This window comes from Esox lucius, chromosome 13 (genome assembly GCF_011004845.1).
Source record: "Esox lucius isolate fEsoLuc1 chromosome 13, fEsoLuc1.pri, whole genome shotgun sequence".
In the NCBI taxonomy this organism is placed as follows: Eukaryota; Metazoa; Chordata; class Actinopteri; order Esociformes; family Esocidae; genus Esox; species Esox lucius.
The window spans coordinates 29,714,562-29,735,308 of record NC_047581.1 but is presented as its reverse complement, the minus strand read 5'-3'; the positions used below and the strand labels follow the sequence as shown (position 1 = coordinate 29,735,308).

The following is a 20,747-nucleotide window of genomic DNA, read 5'->3' as shown; positions in this document are numbered from 1 at the left end:
TTGTCCACAAAGGAGACATTTGGCTACTTATCTATCCGCAAGATGGCGCTGTCATACGCAAAAATCATAACTAGATCTCATAATTTTCTCCTACACTGTGATGGCAAGATGAACAATACTATTGATAATGGTTTCATCCATGCGCAACACTGCAGAATCACATAAAACAGAACACACGTTTTTTATTTAGTGTAGTCTAGTTGGCATATTCATAAATTGGATTATACTTAATTTTTAAGTGCTAACATCCACAAACAATAGCCCAATATTTGCACGTAGCTATCTATGTAGTCTATGTACTTATTGGTTTAGATTGTTGTTTGCTGTATGTGTGTTCTGTTATTTTTTTAATGTTAACACGCAATATTGGCACTGACGGACAGAGTATGCAAATCAGCTGTTTTTGTGACACAATTTTCTATGGCGGTAATGATATGGTGTTCCCAGTAACTTAAAATTAATTATATGGTACTCGACTAAGAGTGAGGCTGTGCCATTGAATCGTCGCAGTATTCACCGAACCGCCACCTGCATGGACTTCCACTGAATGAAAGACTCAAATTAAGTCTTCGAATAAGAAGACCACGGCACAGCGATTTTATCAGCATTTCTAAAATTGGGAGACTGACCGGACTTGAAGAGAGGAGAGATACCAGTATGTAAGTTTGTTCTGCACTTTAGTTTATGTCGCGGGCGATTTGGGGTTTTTAGTCTGGCTATTGCACTGGATATAATCGGAGTCAATATTCAGATTGAAAACGGAATATTATACACAAAGTTTAGCTTATTAAGATTCATTGCAACTGTTGTGTAGGCTAATTACTTTGTATTCGTTTATTTTTCGTTATAGAAAACATGCACCTAAAAATATAAGTAGCTCAATAATATAATGCAAATTTGTTTCCCTAATTTTACATGTGGTTTCTTTTTTACTATTTAGTTATGATGATCCACCCTAGTTTGAGACAGCATTGTCAGACATAATTTGAAACTGCAACTGGTAACTTTACAGTAATATATGTTACAGGTAAATTGTAGTTCTAAGAGAACATTCAATTTAAAGGAATTATTCAATAAATGAAAAAATTGTAATATATGAAATATTAATTTGGTTGTCTAATTAATATGTTTTCTACATATTTCAAAATATAAACATGTAAATACATTCCTTTTAAAATAACTCCTACACGCAGTTTCATGCCTGAAATACAAACAATTATTAAAAAATTACCTATATTAGCCATACTTTTTTTTTTTTACAGAAAATATAGGGTGATTAATTCCTCGTCCATCATCATTTTCATTAATCACTCCGTTTCTTTACCTTCTTTTATGTCACTAGCATACATTAATTGCATTAGCCGATACTACATCAAATGAATATCTAAAAATAAACCTTTTTGATAAAAATAATAATTGTTATGAATGTGATTGCATTTGTTTAACGTTTTGTTTGTCATTTAAAAATCTTACATTTCCACCCAATATTACTTTTATTTACAATTATACTACAAATATCAAATTATTATTATTATTATTATATGAAAAGCCCAGCATTATTTTTGATACTCCTTGACACTGGCAGATTTCCGTTTGTATTGATTTGTTATAATTCGCATCTTTTTCGGTCGCAGACGAACAAAACGCGTTCACAACACAAAACTTGCATTACGAGTAAAATTAAATAGTTTGGCTTTTTATAACTCCGATAAAACAAAAAAGGTCTGCCCAAGCTTAGGCACACTAAGAGGCCACCGTGCACAGTGTGGATTTAATAGCAGTGAAAGTATTATGTGAATCGGATTGAGGGAGATTTAGACATCTGTCAAATGTAGCCAATAGAATGTACATTAGTCATATTGAACCTGGGGGATGGAAGACGATGGCGGACCCAGCACGGATTAAGTACAATTCATAATCTGATCAGGGAAAATGTCTATGCTGCTTGAGAGCATCCAAGCTGCACCGAGGCAGGAATGACATGGGGAGCATAGTTCAATCAGCCACTTCACAAGAATATCCCGAACAGTCCTGCTGCTTTGCTTCTGATGGATGAATTAAAATGTGAGAAAAATGTAAACGCGTTTCAACCTATCCATGTTAAACGACTGTTTGAAGGCATTTGCATTTAAATGGGAGGGAATTTATATTAAAAAAAAGATATCCAAGATAATTCAATTTGTTCTAATAATATCACATAGTCTGGTGCACCTCAGCTGCTGTTGACCCGCCAAAACGGGACCACGGGTATAGGCGATACAATAACGGTTAAATGTTCTTCTTAAAATGTCAGTTATTGATTTATTACTGAAACAATTTTAAAAAGGTGTAGATGGAGCCATTGTAGACCGCCTGTGCAGGTGCATCAAAAATGGTGACGTGGCAAATCATAGGATTCCAGCCGCTGGTTAGATTAAAGTCTCGGTGTCTGTTGCGCCAAAGCAAGCAGGCTCGGCTCGGCGCGTGTCAAACAATGGATGTCTGCTTCTCTACGCTGGAGAGAGAGAACACCCAGAAAACAGCCAGCCTCCAGCACCCGTCAGTAATCCCATGTAGGGACGTCACGGTGTACACGCACTAATTATGCTGTTGTTCTGCCTCTTTTATTGTTGTTGATGTTTCTAGGACGGGCGGAACGTATAATTTTCATTGACTCATTTGTACATGCTCATTGTCATTGGCAAAATTAGCCTTTTCTGTTAAAATGATGCTCCGATTTCTCGTATCTGACTTAATACAGTTCGTACAGCAGCTGTGATTCAATGATCATATCTATAGCCTACGTGTTGACATGGATATAGACATAATGCATCTATTTTTGTAATAATTATTAGATATGACTTAGGCCTATAACAAACATCAACATATCAGATACTTTATCTAGTAGGTTAATAATAAACATCAACATAATATGTATAAACTAGGCCTATCATATACTTCAAACTAATATATATGCAATTGGTCTATAATATACATCAACATATTGCATATACAAGGCATATAATAAATATCCAAATATTAGATATGAAGTGGGGCTGTAAAAAACATCAACATATTAAATATGAAGTAGGGCTATAACAAACATCAACATATTAGATATGAAGTAGGGCAATAATAAACATCAACAAATTAGATATGAAGTAGGGCAATAATAAACATCAACATATTAGATATGAAGTAGGGCATTAACAAACATTAACACATCAGGTACTTCATGTATTAGACTTATAATAAACATCAACATACTATGTATGAAGTAAGCGTATCATAAACATAATTCACATGGAATAGGACTATATTATAGATGAACATATTATATAAAAGGTCTATAATTAATATCAACGTATTAGATGTGAAGTAGGCCTATGCCTCTGTACTCTAAGATCTCAAAACAGATAAAACAACAAAAACACATTAAACTGAAGAGTGGCTGTGCTCTTTCAATTGCAGTAGCTAATTAACAAATGTTCACAATGCACTAATTACTGTGACATGCTCATTTGATTACAGCACACAGACACGAGTGGCATTTATCATTCTGAGACTTGCCCTTACAACTGGCCAGTGCCACAGTGTTGCCACGTTTAAATCGTCATGAAGTGACTGTGGCGTGGCCCAGATACCACACTGGGGTCCATTTCAATATCAGGTGCGTTGTTTTTCACAGGGCGCGTTGTCCGGAACGCTCTCGTTATTCTAGAGGGTCGAGTGAGCTTATGGAATGTGTTATAAATCAACAAGTATTCGGTTGTGATCATTGCAACGTGCATCGAGTGTTCGTGTCTGTATGATGGTCTTCATGAAAAGCAGTCTGTGGGCCCGTTAAGACTTTGCGCTGTGAGCCAAAATAAAAGCTTCAGTCAAACTTATATCGAAGTGAGGCCTTTAAAATAGTATATTCCCTGTTATAGAATTATGTATCTGCTATACATTTAACACACAACCAAATGGGACATCATTTAGTTTTATTAAGGATCACTATTAAGTACTGTTAAGGCCAAGACAATTTACCCCAGTATGTTCTGGTCTGCATCCAAAACAAAACTAAACATCCAAATTCAAATCTCAAAAAGGCTAGATAACCCTGTAACCTCCACTTAAGTTAAATCCCAATGCTAACATACGTATTCACATTATAATATGCATAGATATTATTTGTTGTATGTGGCCCGTTTATATAACTGGAAATAAATGAAATAAATGTCTGTTTGATTAATATAGTTAATTATAGTGACTATTTTGTCACTTCTTTTGCTTATTGAATGCAGGATGTACATACAGTATGATGTTCACAATGTTGCCGCTAGTCAAACCCGCAGGTCAACTATGTGATCATTTTGGCACTTAACTGTGTTGACCACAGTAACATGTCAGAATGATCCCATTCATTCCTTTAGAAGGGTGCTTTGTTCCACATGACAAACATTGTCGTGGCTTAATGCCACCAACAAACATACAAGCACACATGTACAGTAACACATTGTTCTATATGTCTCCTAAATATGTTTCATATTCAGAACAGCTCAGTAAATCCTGCCATAGAGGACTTACATAGAGCAGCACATTAGTTAGAATGCTGGACTGAAAACATATTGACTGACATGAACATTCATGAGGGAATTTTTTTGGGGGGGTTTACAAGGTGATATGTCCAGGTTTTTCCTTGAAGTACCTTGTTGTGATCATGTTGGATTTAATAAAAATGTGTTTCTCGATGTTCATGCGTTTAATCCTGTGCTACTTAATTACTCAGTCAGTATTGATCACTAAATACTGTTAAAGTATGTGCTATAGAAGATCTGCATCATCTAAATTTGTGTATAGCATGAATCACATTTTTAAAAGAAAACAAAATGTGTCTAAAATTGTTTATTGTATAGACAGTATGAGCTATAGGACTGCATCATCTAAAGTTGTGTATAGAAAGAATGGGTTATAGGACTACATCATTTATGGTTGTGTATTACATAGACAGTATGTGCTGGAGAATGACTGCATCATCAAAAGTTGTGTATTACATGGACTGTGTGTGTTATAGAATGGCTGCATTATCTAAAGTTGTGTATAACATAGACTGTGTGTTATAGAATGGCTGCATTATCTAAAGTTATGTATTACATAGATACTATGTGCTATAAAAGGACTGTATCATCTAAAGTTGTGTTTTGCCCTGACAGTATGTGTTATGGAATGACTGCATCATCTAAAGTTATGTATTACATAGATACTATGTGTTATAGAATGACTGCATCATCTAAAGTTATGTATTACATAGATACTATGTGTTATAGAATGACTGCATCATCTAAAGTTGTGCATTACATAGACAGTATCTGTTATAGGACTGCATCATCTAAAGTTGTGTATTACATGGACAGTATGTGCTATAGAATGACTGCCTCATCTAAAAAAATGTATACTGTTTATGCCGCTTATATAAAAAGAATGCACCACATTGTATTGTCATTAGTATTTTACTGTAATTACCATTAACAAAAAACACCTTTATTAATAAATCAGTGGGAAACACATTTCTGAGATGACCCAAATCTGTCCAAAATGTAATCTACTGAAGTGAAAAGACAGCCTATTGCTTGTAAATCCACTAAAGATGTTGCTGCATGCCCATAAAAAGTTCTTATCTCATTTATATATTGGAAACTGTGTCCCAAATTACATGCTGTTCCACTGGACTGTGTTTCTGTTCTTCAGACCAGGGACCCTAGGGTTCAGAGGTAGTGTACTCCCTTGGAAAGAAGTAGTCATTTGTGACGCACCCTGGGTTTTATCATCCCACCTTCCCCAAAATCATCAGAAAGACATTAGAGGATGAAAGAGGTGCCGAGTGATGAGGCCAGGGCAAAACGATTTTATTGATTATAGCGGACAGTGGAACTATGATCCCAGGGAGCCAACATCACTGTGCTAGCTAAGACATGGACGACGTCTCAAATGGCACCCTATGGCCTTTATCATTCACTATGGTGGACTGGGGTGCATTAAAAATAATGAACTACTTAGGGAATAGGGTTCCATTTGCGTTGCACGAGATGCCCCCTAGTCGACTTAATGATGTAACATTATTATAATTAATGCTAGTTAAACGATACCAGCACTGACATGGCATAAATAAATAGATTCAATCATCATAATGTGAATTCCGAGACAAGGCCTGACTCTACAGACGGTTCATCATCTACCAGTTTCAGGAAGTGTCGTGTTGTTGGCTAGCTTTATCTGAATTCCTATTGGCTAAGTCGTTGTTGAATTAGCACTCGTCAATCCCATTTTGGAAAACTATAAGGAACTGCAGCAAAGCAATCAACTATGGCCTAATATGAAAAGCATGACAAAATATTGTTTTCTATCCTTGGTTTACACTATGTAATAGTACTCAAGGCCAATGAGACACTGCCATACAGCATTCTGCTGTTCTTCCCTTCAAAAATAAAGATTGATGTTATGGCAAAAGTTAGGGGAACTGAACTTTTCCCAGCATTTCCTTCCTGACAGAAATAATTCTCAATCCACCAGAATGTTTTAGTGAGCTTGTTAGGAGTTTGATGGCTCATGTGTGGGGTGATATCCAACCCCCACAAGAACATATCAGCAACTTAAATCTTTCAGCGAGTAGATGATCAGCGTTACAGTATATAGTAATAGTGAGGCCATACCGTATCTTTGACAGCCACAATAAATGACCTGTCATCAGGTTGGGGCCATTTTGACACTTAAAATATTTTGTAATAGCACAATGTAATGTATCTATGAATAACACCATTTGAACATTGATAATCAAATATTTTGTCATGCTTTTCATATTAGGCCATAGTTGATTGCTTTGCTGCAGTTCCTTATAGTTTTCCTAAATGGGATTGACGAGTGCTAATTCAACAACGACTTAGCCAATAGGAATTCAGATGAAGCTTGCCAACAACACGACACTTCCTGAAACTGGTAGATGATGAACCGTCTGTAGAGTCAGGCCTTGTGTCGGAATTCACATTATGATGATTGAATCTATTTATTTATGCCATGTCAGTGCTGGTATCGTTTAACTAGCATTAATCTAAGATTAACAGTGCCTTCCAGTTTTATTGGCACCCTTGGTAAATGTGAACAAAAAAGGCTGTGAAAAAATTTCATTTTTGTTGATCAGCCTGATCTTACACACAAATATTAATAAACATTCATATCCCAGTTATTGGTACTCATGGAAAATAGAATTGATGTATATTCTATTAAGGTTTTACATTTTTTAGTTCATCTGAGTGTTTGGAGACTCTTAAGTGGTCATCTGTGATATTCTGATCCCCAGACCACTAGGGGAGAAGGGGCCCCCAAATAAAAATGTGCTTAGGGCCTCCAAAAGGCTAGGGCCAGTACTGTCTATACACTTGAAAATCTCCACTATAAGGGCAATATTGATGAAATGTAAAACAACTCGAGCTGTGATAAACCTGTGATAAACCACCCTTCGGAAGAGGACGTATGTTTATTTTGCCACAGTGAGAATATGATTCAAGTGGCAAATAAATATCCTGGCATAATAGAGAGTTCCAGAAGTACATCTTGGTGTTACCAAGTCTCTGAAATTATGATTAGTCACCACTTCCATGCAAATTATTATTGGGGTAGCCAGAAGCAAGTCTCTGCTGTCACCAAACCACAAATAAAAGTGCTTGGAGTTTGATAAATGTAATTTGAACTTTAATTTGAACCAGGTTCGAAGGTCTGATTAAAATTAAATCTTGTTGTGGGGCTGTTTAACTTCAAAAGACCCTGCAAAAAGGTTTTGGATAAATTGCAACATGGACTCCAAGTACCAGGAGATTTTAGGCCACTCACTGACCATAAAATTATGCATTTACAACAGCAATCACAGAATAATAACCAAAATCCCATTAAATCCTGTGGGGTGAGCTGAAGAGGAGAGTCCAAAAGTGAGAACCAAGGATTCAGAATGATCTGGGCAGTGTCTGTCTGGTGAAATAGTCTCAAATCCTTTCCTATGTGTTCTCCCACCTCAGCAAACATTGACTCAGATGCTGTTATCTTGGCCAAGGGGGGGCCGCACACTAAATGCAGGCGTGCCACAATTGTTATAATTTAGATATGAATGCCTTTGTATAAAGTAATTACTCTTTTTATTCTACGTTAGATTCATAAAACATTTCTGTAAGCTCAAGCATCTAGTTAATACTCAGCTTTTTTGTGTTATTTTTTACCCAGGGTGTCAGGTATTCTGCAGCGCCCTGGAAGGTGTTGATTCTAAAGGTTTTGAGATCAATCAATCACATCTGACATTCTGTACTAGCATGGCTTAATCTTGTAAATTGTGTCCTGTTTTCCCACAAGGATGAATGATTTCTCTGCCACTTTGACCCGCTTTTACCAAGATTATTTGTCTGTGTTTTTGCATAACTGGTCACAACATGTCACAAACATCTTACATTCCATATACTTTCCTAAGATATAACCAATCATTGCCTCAATATGCCCTCGTTATTTGTTTGAATAATTTTTAAAGGGCCAATCACATCTGAAACCGGAAATATTGCCTTATACTGAATGAGTTCAGTTCACATACAATAGAAAAGTCATTTATCTGAGTTACAGGCCAGTTCCCTCTCCCACTGCTGCAAGTGTCGTCAGCACCAGTCCAGCGTGGGTGTCACCAGAGAAACAGACAGGCCAAGCAGCTGGAGGAGAGACACAACAACCACTCGTCCCGCTGGCCTGTGATTCGTGGGAACGGGCTGGGCCAAAATGATGGGATATTGTAAGCTGGCCCTTTTTAACTAACACACACAGACTGTGGGATGGAACTGCACTTGGCTTGGGATTGAACTGCTGTCCTGGCTACCCGTGTGACGTGTGTCTGCTCTTCCAAATTAAACTGAAACAACGGATGTGGTCTATGACTCTGTTATTGACCGTTCACTCTCTCCAATAAACCGTCATGCAGCTACACTGTTTAAACATTTGAGGTGAGGTGAAGTAACATTATGAGATTCCAGAAAGATTCCCAATTATTCCCGATCAACACTGAACAGCTCCTTGATTTCTCTGGTCTTGCTCAAAGTAAAAGTTGCAGTAACAGATGATATTACGTTGCAGTAACACTTTATATAAATGCCCAGTAACACTTTTCATAAATTTTCGGTTGCAGTTTATATACATTTGTGGCAATACTTCATATTAATTTGCTATAACACTCTATATTCCGTTTGGTAGCACGTTTTTAACAATTAATAAACAATACATACCGTTTTGGTAATATTTAAGACAAATTTATGGTTCACTTTGTACTAATGTATTAACATTGTGAATACTACAGTAACTATTATTACCCAGACAGCTTCTTCAAAATATCAATATTAATCTTTTGTATTCTTATGCATTTGTTTATTTTTAGCACGAAGGGACCTTTTTCTGGCACTAGCAGACTTCCATGCTAGCTATAGCTATCAGGCTAATGTCAGCTTTGATAGAAAGCAGAGTTCCTTCGCGTATGACGCCATTTCCCTCGGGCTAATAGAAGTCCATTCTTCATCCTCCTGAGCTGAATTTATGTAAAGGAAACTTGAAGCCGTCACTTAAAGGTGCTGAAATGACATGCTGATGGATGCACTGTTTAGACTAGCTAGTTAAAACTAAAACCTGTGTGTTGAGCACCACGGACACACACAGACACACACACACACACACACAGACACACACAGACACACACAATTTTCCGTAACGAGCAGGAGATGTGCCGTTATAAATGAACTCTCACTGTCAGGTGACTGCTTCAGTAGAGGGATGAACCCCAACGACGGCCGAAGAAAGAGATTGTTGCCACGGTAACCGTCATAAATTAAATCCCTCAACTGAGAGCGGTTATTGGGGTGGGGTGGGAGGGGGGGGGGGGGCAGGGGGTGTAGTAGACAAATGACTGAACATTTTCGCTCCACTTGTTTCCTTTTAAGAGATATAAAATGAAGGACGGTCCGGCACGGGAAGTAACTTCTCAGAGAACTCCTGACATTTCAGCCTCAGACAGTGTATAAAGATGCCAAGAGTGACAAATGGAAAAAACAGCTTCTCTGAGACCTCAAGGTTTCAGGCTTAATAACTGGGGGGCCCTGGCTGCCTGGGAGGGACAGAGGAAGAGAGAGAGGTTGAGCGAGAGGGAGAAGCGGGATGGAGAGATGGATTAATAGAGAGAGAGATAAACAAGAGAAAGAAAAACAGAAAGATAGAGAGATTGAGAGAGAGACTCATTGTTACTTGGTCTTAGCAACCGACAGTATAAGTACCAGAGGCCTTGAGCCCGAGACAGATGACATAAGAAGTTTTGAAACCAGTGTCAAGGTCCATAAGCCTCTCCTCAAAAGGAGTGTACTATCTAGGGAATAGGCATCCATTTTGTACTCAACCTTGGTGGCTAGCTAAAGGGCAAATATTGTTATTTTTGTGAGAGAAACCTTAAGGAGTAGTTTACATTAGCACATGTCATCTTTGATCATTATTTATTCTGCAGAACCTTGGGCTGACTGCTGGTAAACTTGTTAAAGGGACAGTTCACCCAAGTTACCAAATGGCATTTTTTGGTTTACAGAGTAGGTGTCACAGCAATCCATGTTTTGGATAAATTTTCCAGGCAATGTTTATAAACTTTTTAGCATTTGTGGCACAAATAACCAATATTAATTGGATGAACTATCTATTTAAGAAGGATATTCTTTGCAAACACACATTTGAATGTCAAAATTGAGTGAACTGTTGGATGGACCTTCTAACTTCTAACTCCAAACTTGTGTCCCTAGCGCCTTGTGCACTATCTATTGTTTCTTAAATTACAATACATAGGTTCCAGTTCTTTTTAAAGCAATTACATTTTGTTATTTGTTATTTTTGGTTCCATACTACATGGTACATTAATTTGTGGTATGCTGTTTGTTCATGTCTAAAAGGCTACCCCTTATCTTTCTACGAACTGCACACAGAGACATAAAAATTGTGTCCATCCATTTGTCTAAGTATGGTTAAGTAAGTATTTACAACAAATTTCTAAATCTTGAAGTATCCTTTCAACAACTTTCCGTGATCTCTTTCAAAAAGCAGTCACAGTAAAAACATCCTTAGATTGCACCTACTGTATATGTCATATATAAGAATATTTATGAAAAGAATGCAGTTTCATTCCTCAAGTTGAAATTGAAATACATTCTCCTCACTGGGAAAGAATGGCTACGTGTGATATTTAATTGGTTTCTACATTCTATACACCCAGATGATTTAGTTCTGCACACCAACAAGGTTCTATTCTATACACCAAGATTTTAATTGTATACATCCAGAGAGTTCCAATCCATAAACCCAGAATGGGTCCAGGTGCTTTGACTAGTTTTTATACATCCAGAGGTTTCTATTCTGTATATATAGAGGGTTCTATTCCATAAACCCAGAATGTTCTATAGGTCCAAGTGCTTTTACTGTTTTTTATACATTCAGCGGATTCTATTCTATATATACAGAGGATTCTATTCCATAAACCCAGAATACTATATTCTGTGGATCCAGCTGTATTCTATACATCCAGAGGGTGTAAAAAAAAAGCAATGCACTTTGTACAGGATGCTGTGCTAACATTGACAAAGACTATACAGAGTCATCTTCCTCCTCCTTATACTCCTCCTATGTGAACTCCTCTCCTCTTCCCGGAGTTGAATCTGTTTCTTATTTGGGAGCTGCTGTGTGTACCACTCCCTGACCTTCAAGACAAGCCAGATGTCTCAGTGTTGTACTGGGGGTCATCTGTTGTGAAACCTCACAAAAACTGGGTTGAACTTATGTAAGCTGATTAATACCAAAGCAAATGCAAATAAAGTAATGGAAATATTTGTTTGAATCATTTTTATTTTTTAACATACATTTATCAAATCATGCACACTGCATGTATTTACAATAGGAATAAAGAACACCAAGATTTATTAAAATATATCTTCAAGTAGCCCTGCCGGGGGAGAGAAGGGTGTGAGTTCGGCTGAAATTACACAACATATATTATTAATTTAACAAAAATTTCCCAAATAAATCTATTGACTATTTAGCCAAAGAAAATATGATTCTTTTTTCAGAGCCACTTACAGTCTTAGTTAAGGTTAGCTGTATTGTTCAGGGAAACAATGGGATTGTAGCAGCATTTTGGTTACTAGTCAGATGCTCAACCACTTGGCTCCTATTACATAATATTAATCACAAAAAAACAATAATTAATAAAGATAAGTTATCTGGCGGTAAAGTCGGTTTAGAATTTAGATCAAATTCATTTAATAAATAACAATAATTATGATGTTAGGATTGTGCCACCACTTCCCAGCTGGCTTCCTCCTTGCTTCAGTGTATGTATATAGGGGTGCGCTAGGACAGGCTTTAGGGAGTGGCACCGGGCCAGCCAACGAGGGAGAGGAATTGGGGAGAGGCAAGGCAAGGGGGAGAGCTGGAGACAGGGATTATCGGGGGAGAGATGGGGGAGAGAGGAATAGAAGGAGACAGGGATAGAAAGAGAGGTGGAGGTAGTCTTTTCTCAACAGACATTCTTGCAGGGAGGCAGCAAAATGACAGAAACACAAGCCCCCCCCCCCCCCACACACACACACACTCACACACACACACACACACAAACACAATTATAAACAGTGACACACCAGGCACGTGATGTGTGGTTTTCCAGGAAGCTTACTTGTTTATTTTTTTCAACTGTACACTACCAGCTGGGTTCAGTTCGACTTGAGAGATAATTTTTTAAATAATATCTAAAAGGCGGTTTATTACATTATCATTACATTTAATCATAGCTCAAAGGTGATTTATGACATCATCATGACTTTTGATCATATCTAAAATGTGGTTTATTACATTATCGTGACTTTTTAAAATAATAGTTCAAAAGTTATTTTCATGACATTCATTTTAATCAGATGTCAAATGTCATTACATTATCATGGCTTTGTCAATCAACGTGTTCTTAATAATCCAAATGTTTGTTTAGTTTTTCTATATTGGTATACATTTATGCTCCTTTAAGATCATTTTCATTTCAGCCAAAAACACAGATTTTTTACTGATTTTTAGTGATATGATAAAATGGACTTTCTATGAATATTTTATGAATTTATCTGCAGATAAAAGCACAAGTCCTGACTACCAGGATAGACAGACCATTGGCAGAGATAAAAAACCCCATGTAAACAGTGATATTTTTGTAAAATGTAATGTTTGGATAATAATAAAATGTATATTAATTATGTGTTTGTTTTTGCTTTTTGGGTTCAAAATGACCTCATTTTGTATTTCAGGCAGGTAAAATATTTTGTTAGGCAAAAAATATAATCTTCTCAAGCATCCATTACAGTCTATGTTTATTAATCTGATGATCAATGTCTATTTATACAAACCTGACCATCACAGTTTGTGGTTAATAACCTGATGATCACACTGTATTTTCACTAACCTGGCAGTGACAGTCTATGTTTAGGAACATGACAATCCCAGTCTGTTAAATAACCAGACCATCACAGTTTGTGATTAATAACCTTAACATCACAGACAATGACCAAGTTTTGACTGTCAGCTAGCTGACCACTAACCGCGAAGCCCCATCGGTAAAATGAATTGGTCAGCACTGCCCTGTGAGGGGGAGTCATTGTCAGCAGGGGATTATTGGTCTTATCACGCTCTAGTGACACCGTGAGGCTTGGACACCTGACAAGAGGTTGTTGGATGAGTGAATTATAACCTTGCACGGGCAGAGCCAGATGTGTGGAATTAAAGTAGAATTACCTGGCATGAATGGATATGGGATGGTCAACTCTCCTAAATCCATTGGGAAGCGTTGTGAGGACACAGGGTGACAATATGTTTGGTTATGAGGACACAGGGTGACAATATGTTTGGTTATGAGGACACAGGGAAACTATACGGCTGATTCTGAGGAGATAGGGAGACAACACAATTGGTTCTGAGAGCACAGGGAAACAATATGTTTGGTAATGAGGGGATGAGGAGACAACATGATTGGTTCTGAGGAGACAAGGAGAAAACAGGATTAGTTATGAGGGGACAGGAAGACAATACGATTAGTTATCAGGGGACAGGTAGACAATAAGATTGGTTATGAGGGGACATGGGACAATTCAATTGGTTTTGAAGACACAGGGTGACAATATGATCTGTTATGAGTGGACCGGGAGACAATATGATTGATTCTGAGAAGACAGTGAGACAAACTGGTTATGAGGGGACAGGGAGACAATATGATTGGTTCTGAGAAGACAGTGAGACAAACTGGTTATGATGGGACAGGGAGACAATATGATTGGTTCTGAGAAGACAGTGAGACAAACTGGTTATGAGGGGACAGGGAGACAATATCATTGGTTATGAGGGGACAGGGAGACAATATCATTGGTTATGAGGGGACAGGGAGACAATATCATTGGTTATGAGGGGACAGGGAGACAATATCATTGGTTATGAGGGGACAGGGAGGCAAAAATAATAATTGTATATATTTATGATGGATTTTCTGCACATATTATTATTTTATTGTCAAGTCCATTCAAAAATCTGGGGACATTAGGGGACATTAATTATGTTAACATGTTAGTGGGCAAAAAACTGCAGTAGAATGTTCATGATTCAAATTTTACCCTGCACTGCCCTTTTGAGATCAGAGTAATGACCTAAATTAAATTAATGTTTCAGTGATTACTATTATTAAAGTAAAATGATTGGAAAGAGGTTAAAGTTGGCAGATTGGTTTTGATTAGGATTCATTTGACTTTCTTTGAGTTCCTGCTTCTTCTGGAAGACCAACATATCTACTAAACTCTGATTGGTCAAGAGGACAAATTACAGTGTGTGTATGTGTGTGTCTGTGTGTACACTGTGGCATTGAGAGCTATTTTAACCATGCCTCCCAGACATCTGTCTGAGAGCTGACTGATGCTGGTCTTCACACTGTAAATTATTCAGTACACACAGAAGCATACGGAGCGAGAGATAGAAGGCGGAGGAGGTGAAGGCGGAGGAGGTAAAGGCGGAGGAGGTGAAGGAGGATGTAGTGATGGAAAATGAGGTGTAGGAGGGAATAGGGAGGTCAGCGTGTTTACAGGGGCATAGGGGGGAGCTGGCTACTTTAGCCAGTCAAACAAACTCATCAAAAAGCATACTGGCGCTTAACAGCTTTGGAGAAAATGAACCTGAGTGCTTGTTACCCATCACATTCATACGAAAGCGTCACATTCGTACCCACCAGACGCTGTTCCCCAACCTTGTGACCACGCACATGCTTAGGCTGTGAGGATTACTGTCGCTGCCGCAGAACAGCTCCCCGCGCACATCTGGAGGCTGCGGCCCTGGCTTCTCAGCGCGTTTCCCCCTGTCGACATTAAAGTTTCAGCTGCCGTGGGCCCAGGGCCCGGCGTGACTGCTGTCGAACACGGCTCCGGAGTGTGTGTGTGTGTGCAAGTGTTTGTGTGCACGCCTGTGTGTGAAACAAGGGTCTGCCTCGCAGAGCGATGCATGCTGTCGCAGCTGGAAGGGAGCCATGGGCAAGAGCATGTCAGAGACATTGGACTCCCGGTCTCCTGGTACCAGCTGAGAAGATACAAGTGTTCAATTAGAGCCACAGGGATGCAGGTACACACGCGCTGACACAGCTAGCTAGAGTCGCGTGGGGAACGCAGGTACACGCTAACACAGCTATGTCCTCTTAATGCCTGGCTTAACTACGTTGGGGAAATAGGAACAAATGCTAACAATGCTAGCTTATGTAGCTAAGGCTAATTCCGAGTGAGATGGGAAATATTCCAACATATGCTAGGTTACCTAGTCCAAAATACTGTAGCTAATTAAAGTTTCATGGACATTCAGCTACACATGCTAATGACACAGCCAGCAACATCTTAACTAACATCCCACTACCATGGACAACACAGGTCTTATGAATGACTTGGGTGCATAGATGCGTAAGATAAAGAAATGTAGTGTTTACAGCTAACATGGCCTTGTTGTGGTAAAATATGTAAATACTATAACATACAGTACTTCACAAACATAGCTAGGGTCAGCTGAGGACATAGGTTACATTGTAAAACAGCTAATGTAAGCCTACAGTAGATACCACTTTCCAATTAGAAAACTAGCCAGACCGTATCAAATTAGCAGTCCACTCAGCTCAACAAATACGGACTCTCTGAATGTCATTTTAAAAGCTTGCGCCTTCAGTGAGATGGATGTACGTTTCATTTGTCTCTCTGTGGATGCTACTAATGGCACTGAACAAACACGCCTGGAATACGAGTCTGTTCGTTTTACAATGGATCCCTCTGGTCTGCTCCATGCCCACTCTACTCCAACCCATTAGCCTACTCCCTCACCTCATATCCTCTCTGGTCGACTGGCACCGTTCCCCCACAAACAGTAGGCTTCCGGTCGGGAACGTCCACATGCACGTATGCGCACGCACATAGGCCTACACACATGCACACACACACAGGTAGCCGAAGAAGTGCACGTAAAAAATATGAATTATATCTGTTCATTAAATAATCATCATTCTAAAAGCACAATACCGCTTCATGGCCAACCCTCACACCGACCAGACCAATCTAATGAAACAGAGAAAACACACAGAAATACGAAAACCCCGGGAATTGCTATTTCATCCCTCCCGAGAGCCCTGAAGTGGTGTTTTCGTCCAATTTTGGCCAAAATAAATGTGTATTTTTATTATGTCGCATGTCGGGAGGTTGCTAATGGATTTTGAATAAAAGAAAACATTGTGTGTGATGTGCAGCGGCAGGGTGGTGTTGGTGGCGCGTACACCTTTTTACTCCCACGGCTTATTTAAAAGCCTCGCTGCCTGGTTGTGTTCGACTTGGGTTTACCGCGACACGCTCCTCTGCTCCCCTACCCTATCATTGGTTGAATGAGTCAAAGATGACGACCCATTCATGCAGTGGGGCTTTTGTCTGCAGGTTGCAAGTGATTCTCTGAAGTGAACAAAAAAGCTGGCTGGCTGATGTGGCCTCTATTCAGAGCTGGGTGAAAGGAAGATTCCCGCTCCGCTATCATCGAGCCGGATCATATGCCAATGCGTCCATTTGAGGGTTGGCACTTGCGGGACGGGATGGCGGTGGAACTGGCTCTTCCTCTCCTCCCAGCGGAGAGGTGACATTTTTGTTTTGCAGAAAACATGTCCCTCTTTGTGAGGACAGGGAGGCACTGCCATCGTTCACCATTTCTGTTGTGTCCAAATAAATCTGAGTTTAGGGTAAAACGAATGCCGAAAGAACACATTCACATATGTTACACGTTGACAGATAACATTTCACAGCCCAGTCACATATATTTAGGAAGGATGACTATAGACCAGTCTTATATTTAGGAAGGATGACTAGAAACCAGTCATATATTTTGGAAGGATGACTAGAGACCAGTCATATATTTAGGAAGGATGACTCGAGACCAGTCATATATTTTGGAAGGATGACTAGAGACCAGTCATATATTTAGGAAGGATGACTAGAGACCAGTCATATATTTAGGAAGGATGACTAGAGACCAGTCATATATTTAGGAAGGATGACTAGAGACCAGTCATATATTTAGGAAGGATGACTAGAGACCAGTCATATATTTAGGAGGGATGACTAGAGACCATTCATTTTATTTAATGCAGGTGTGAAAAAATGAATGGCAAGAAAATGTACAGCACCATTTCATCAGGTGATGGGAAAATGAAATTCCACACATGCTATCCTTCCAATGACATTGCAATAACTTTACAATTTTTAAATGTAACAGATCTATATATAATTTAGCATAACACATGCTGTTGTATTTTTCCACTGCACTCACCCATCTCTCACCCTGTTTGTTTACTAAAATGCCCTGTATTTTTTTTTTACTACTTTGTGTTGCTCCATGTGGAACGCATAAGGCGAAGAGCTTGGGAACAGGATGAGGCTGGATATTAATCAAATTAGTGGCCTGCTCACATCAAAGGCCCTAGCAGCGTTTTACCGGGCAGTTGTTAGATTTACAATTTATGATGGCTAGTAAGAGAGGGCAATATACTAAAGGAGTTGGCAGCGGAAGGCTCTGTTCTCCAGCCAGCCGACTGTTGTTATGGAACAATATTAGTATGACAACAAAAGCTGCTCCAATGAGGGAGGATATTTTGTGGGCGAAGGAGGAGACATTTTGTTTTTTGTTGTTCACTGGGACCAGAATTTGCATGATAAGTGGTATGTTTGCGTGTTGATGAAGGTTGTATTTGCAATGTGTGGAAGGCGGTGTATTTTTGTGTGTACGCAGTGTAGGCTACATTTCTGAAATGCATTGCCGTTGCTCATATGCAGTACCAAACAAAAGTTTGGACACACCCATTCACCTGCATGTATCCTGTGAAACTTTCTCCACTGCGGCAAACAAGGGCTATGTACATTTCTGAGTACAACCCTTCCTGACTATAAATCGTAGTTCATATTCCCCAACAAGGTGGACTCTTCCCGAAGATATACAGTACAATGTATAATTGTCGCAATACAACCTAATGAAATATGAATTATCACATCAGCAATACCAATACAAATAATGATAACCCTTCCTGTCCGGTGAGTGATGTATTCTCCGGCCAGAGGCCGATCTGGACATATTTATGCCTCTGTATCCCCCTAAAAGGGTGAGATGGGTCAGTCTCCGTCAGTCTCTGTGTTGGAGGCAAGCGGCTAAGTTGCCTAATCAATATTTCACCATTCTCCCCTGGCAACACTGGACTCATCTGTTATGGAGGGAACCATAACAAATGTCAGGCTGACCTCCATCTTCTCTGACCTCTGACACCGACATCGGCCGTGAAGTGAGAGACGTGAAAGTGTGCTCGCGTGCGTGCGTGTGTGTTTCAATGATCTAGATGTAAACAAAGACACAGGAGGTGTGTCACGCCGGGCTTTTAAATCTGACATTAGTGTAAACGATCGGGTCAAAACCCTTTTAGCATTTTAGCAATGGCTACTCCAGCCCTCGCAGCTTTCAGGCTAGGAGTTGCAGCGTGTCCAGCCGGGGGTGTTGTCTGCCATTGTATATAGGTACCAGAGTGCATATTGAAAATAGAAATCACTAAAGTGGAATAAACACAAAAGTTTAATTTTGTAACGATTTTAAGTTAATATAAAAAAAAATCTCATGCATGGTGGTGCATTAAAACCAAATTGCATAGCTGTAATTACAGTGTATTTCGTGGCGGGGCTGAAATGATCACTGTCTTGTTATCTAGATTAAGCCCAGTGGGTCAATAAAGACCTTTTTTGTTTAGTTTTGTTTTATCAATCCAGAGCAACATCACTTCTCCTCGTCCATGTTCACTTCTACACTAGGTGTGTAGTGTGTGTGAGTGTGTATGTGTGTACATTTGTGTCTATGCACCTGTCTGAGCGTGTGTGAGTGTGTCTCCCCCTGTCTGTGTGTGTGTTTGTGTATGCCTGTTTGTTTTTCTGTGTGAATCTCTGAGGAAGCCCAGTGTGTCTCCTATTCTAACAGGAGATGACATGCAGTCTATTCTAATCAAGGTGATGTTGGACCAGTCAGACTGTTGCCTCGCCTGGTGTATTCTACAGTGTTCAGCATCTACAGCACACGCAGACACACACACATGCAGTAATGCACACATACACACAGACACACACATGCAGTTATGCACACACACACATACACACACACACACACATAGACACATAGACACGTCCTTATCATCATCATTACACAAGAGGATGTTAATGTTTTTTTACGTTTCTAATTCTCCAGTGCCACGTGTGCATGTGTGTTTTGTGCGTCCGTGTTTCTGTGTGTGTTTTCGTGTGTGTGTTTTCGTGTGTGTGTTTTCGTGTGTGTTACTGACAGCCATACATGACGCCTTGAGCGTTTGTTTCTCATAAAAAAAAAAAAAAAAGGAATGACAGGAAAAAAACATAAAGCTGCAAGAGGGATAAAAAAATAAAAGAATTAAAAACCGTGGCTCCCTTGAACCTTTGGAAAAGCCTAGTATCTCTTAATGTTACATTTAGGCTAAATCATCAGCCGACTGGGAGGCTGTGAGGCTTGGGGTTGATGTCCCTGGTGACCTAAATGGAGCCCACAGGAGAATACCCGCCTGCCTGGCCGAGCTGCCTGGAGAACGAGCTACTCTCAGCTAAATGCACTCTCATATTAATATTTTAAAATGCCATAATGCCTCTGGAACAAACCTCAGAGGAGAGATACATCAATTTGCGAAGGTCTTCTCTCTCTTTCTCCCTCTCTCTTTCTCCCTCTCTCTTTGCCTCCCTTTCACTCTCACTCCCTCGGTCTTCCCTCCCTCCCTCCCTCCCTCCCTCTGAATGCCGGGAGCAGGGAGGAAATAGAAACTGGAGGATAATTTGCCATTAAAAAAATAGTTCATTATGTTGCCCCGGTGGCTTCTGGGAGCTCCATAACCCAAGCGCCATCCCCGGTTTCACGTCAGGACCAAAGCCACACTTTCAAGTGGACAAGTTGTGCCCCAAAGTCCTCCCTGGTGCCTGTTTAGTGCACTAGTTTTGACCAGAGCCCGAGGGCTCCAGGGTGGCAGATGGGACACAGTCAGAACATTGCCCAGGAGTCTTAACTGTCTCTGGACTGATTAGCTGAGAAAGCTTTCCGGAGGTTTTAAA

The 20,747-nt window shown here is 39.5% G+C and overlaps 1 long non-coding RNA gene across 1 annotated transcript; it reads left to right on the top strand.

Annotated features, from left to right (window-relative positions):
* Window positions 1-22: 22 nt before the first annotated feature.
* Window positions 23-8,912, top strand: LOC117595409. Its single transcript, XR_004576662.1, has 2 exons — window positions 23-659; window positions 8,620-8,912. It is a non-coding gene; the product is annotated as an uncharacterized LOC117595409 (long non-coding RNA).
* The last annotated feature ends 11,835 nt before the right edge of the window (window positions 8,913-20,747 follow it).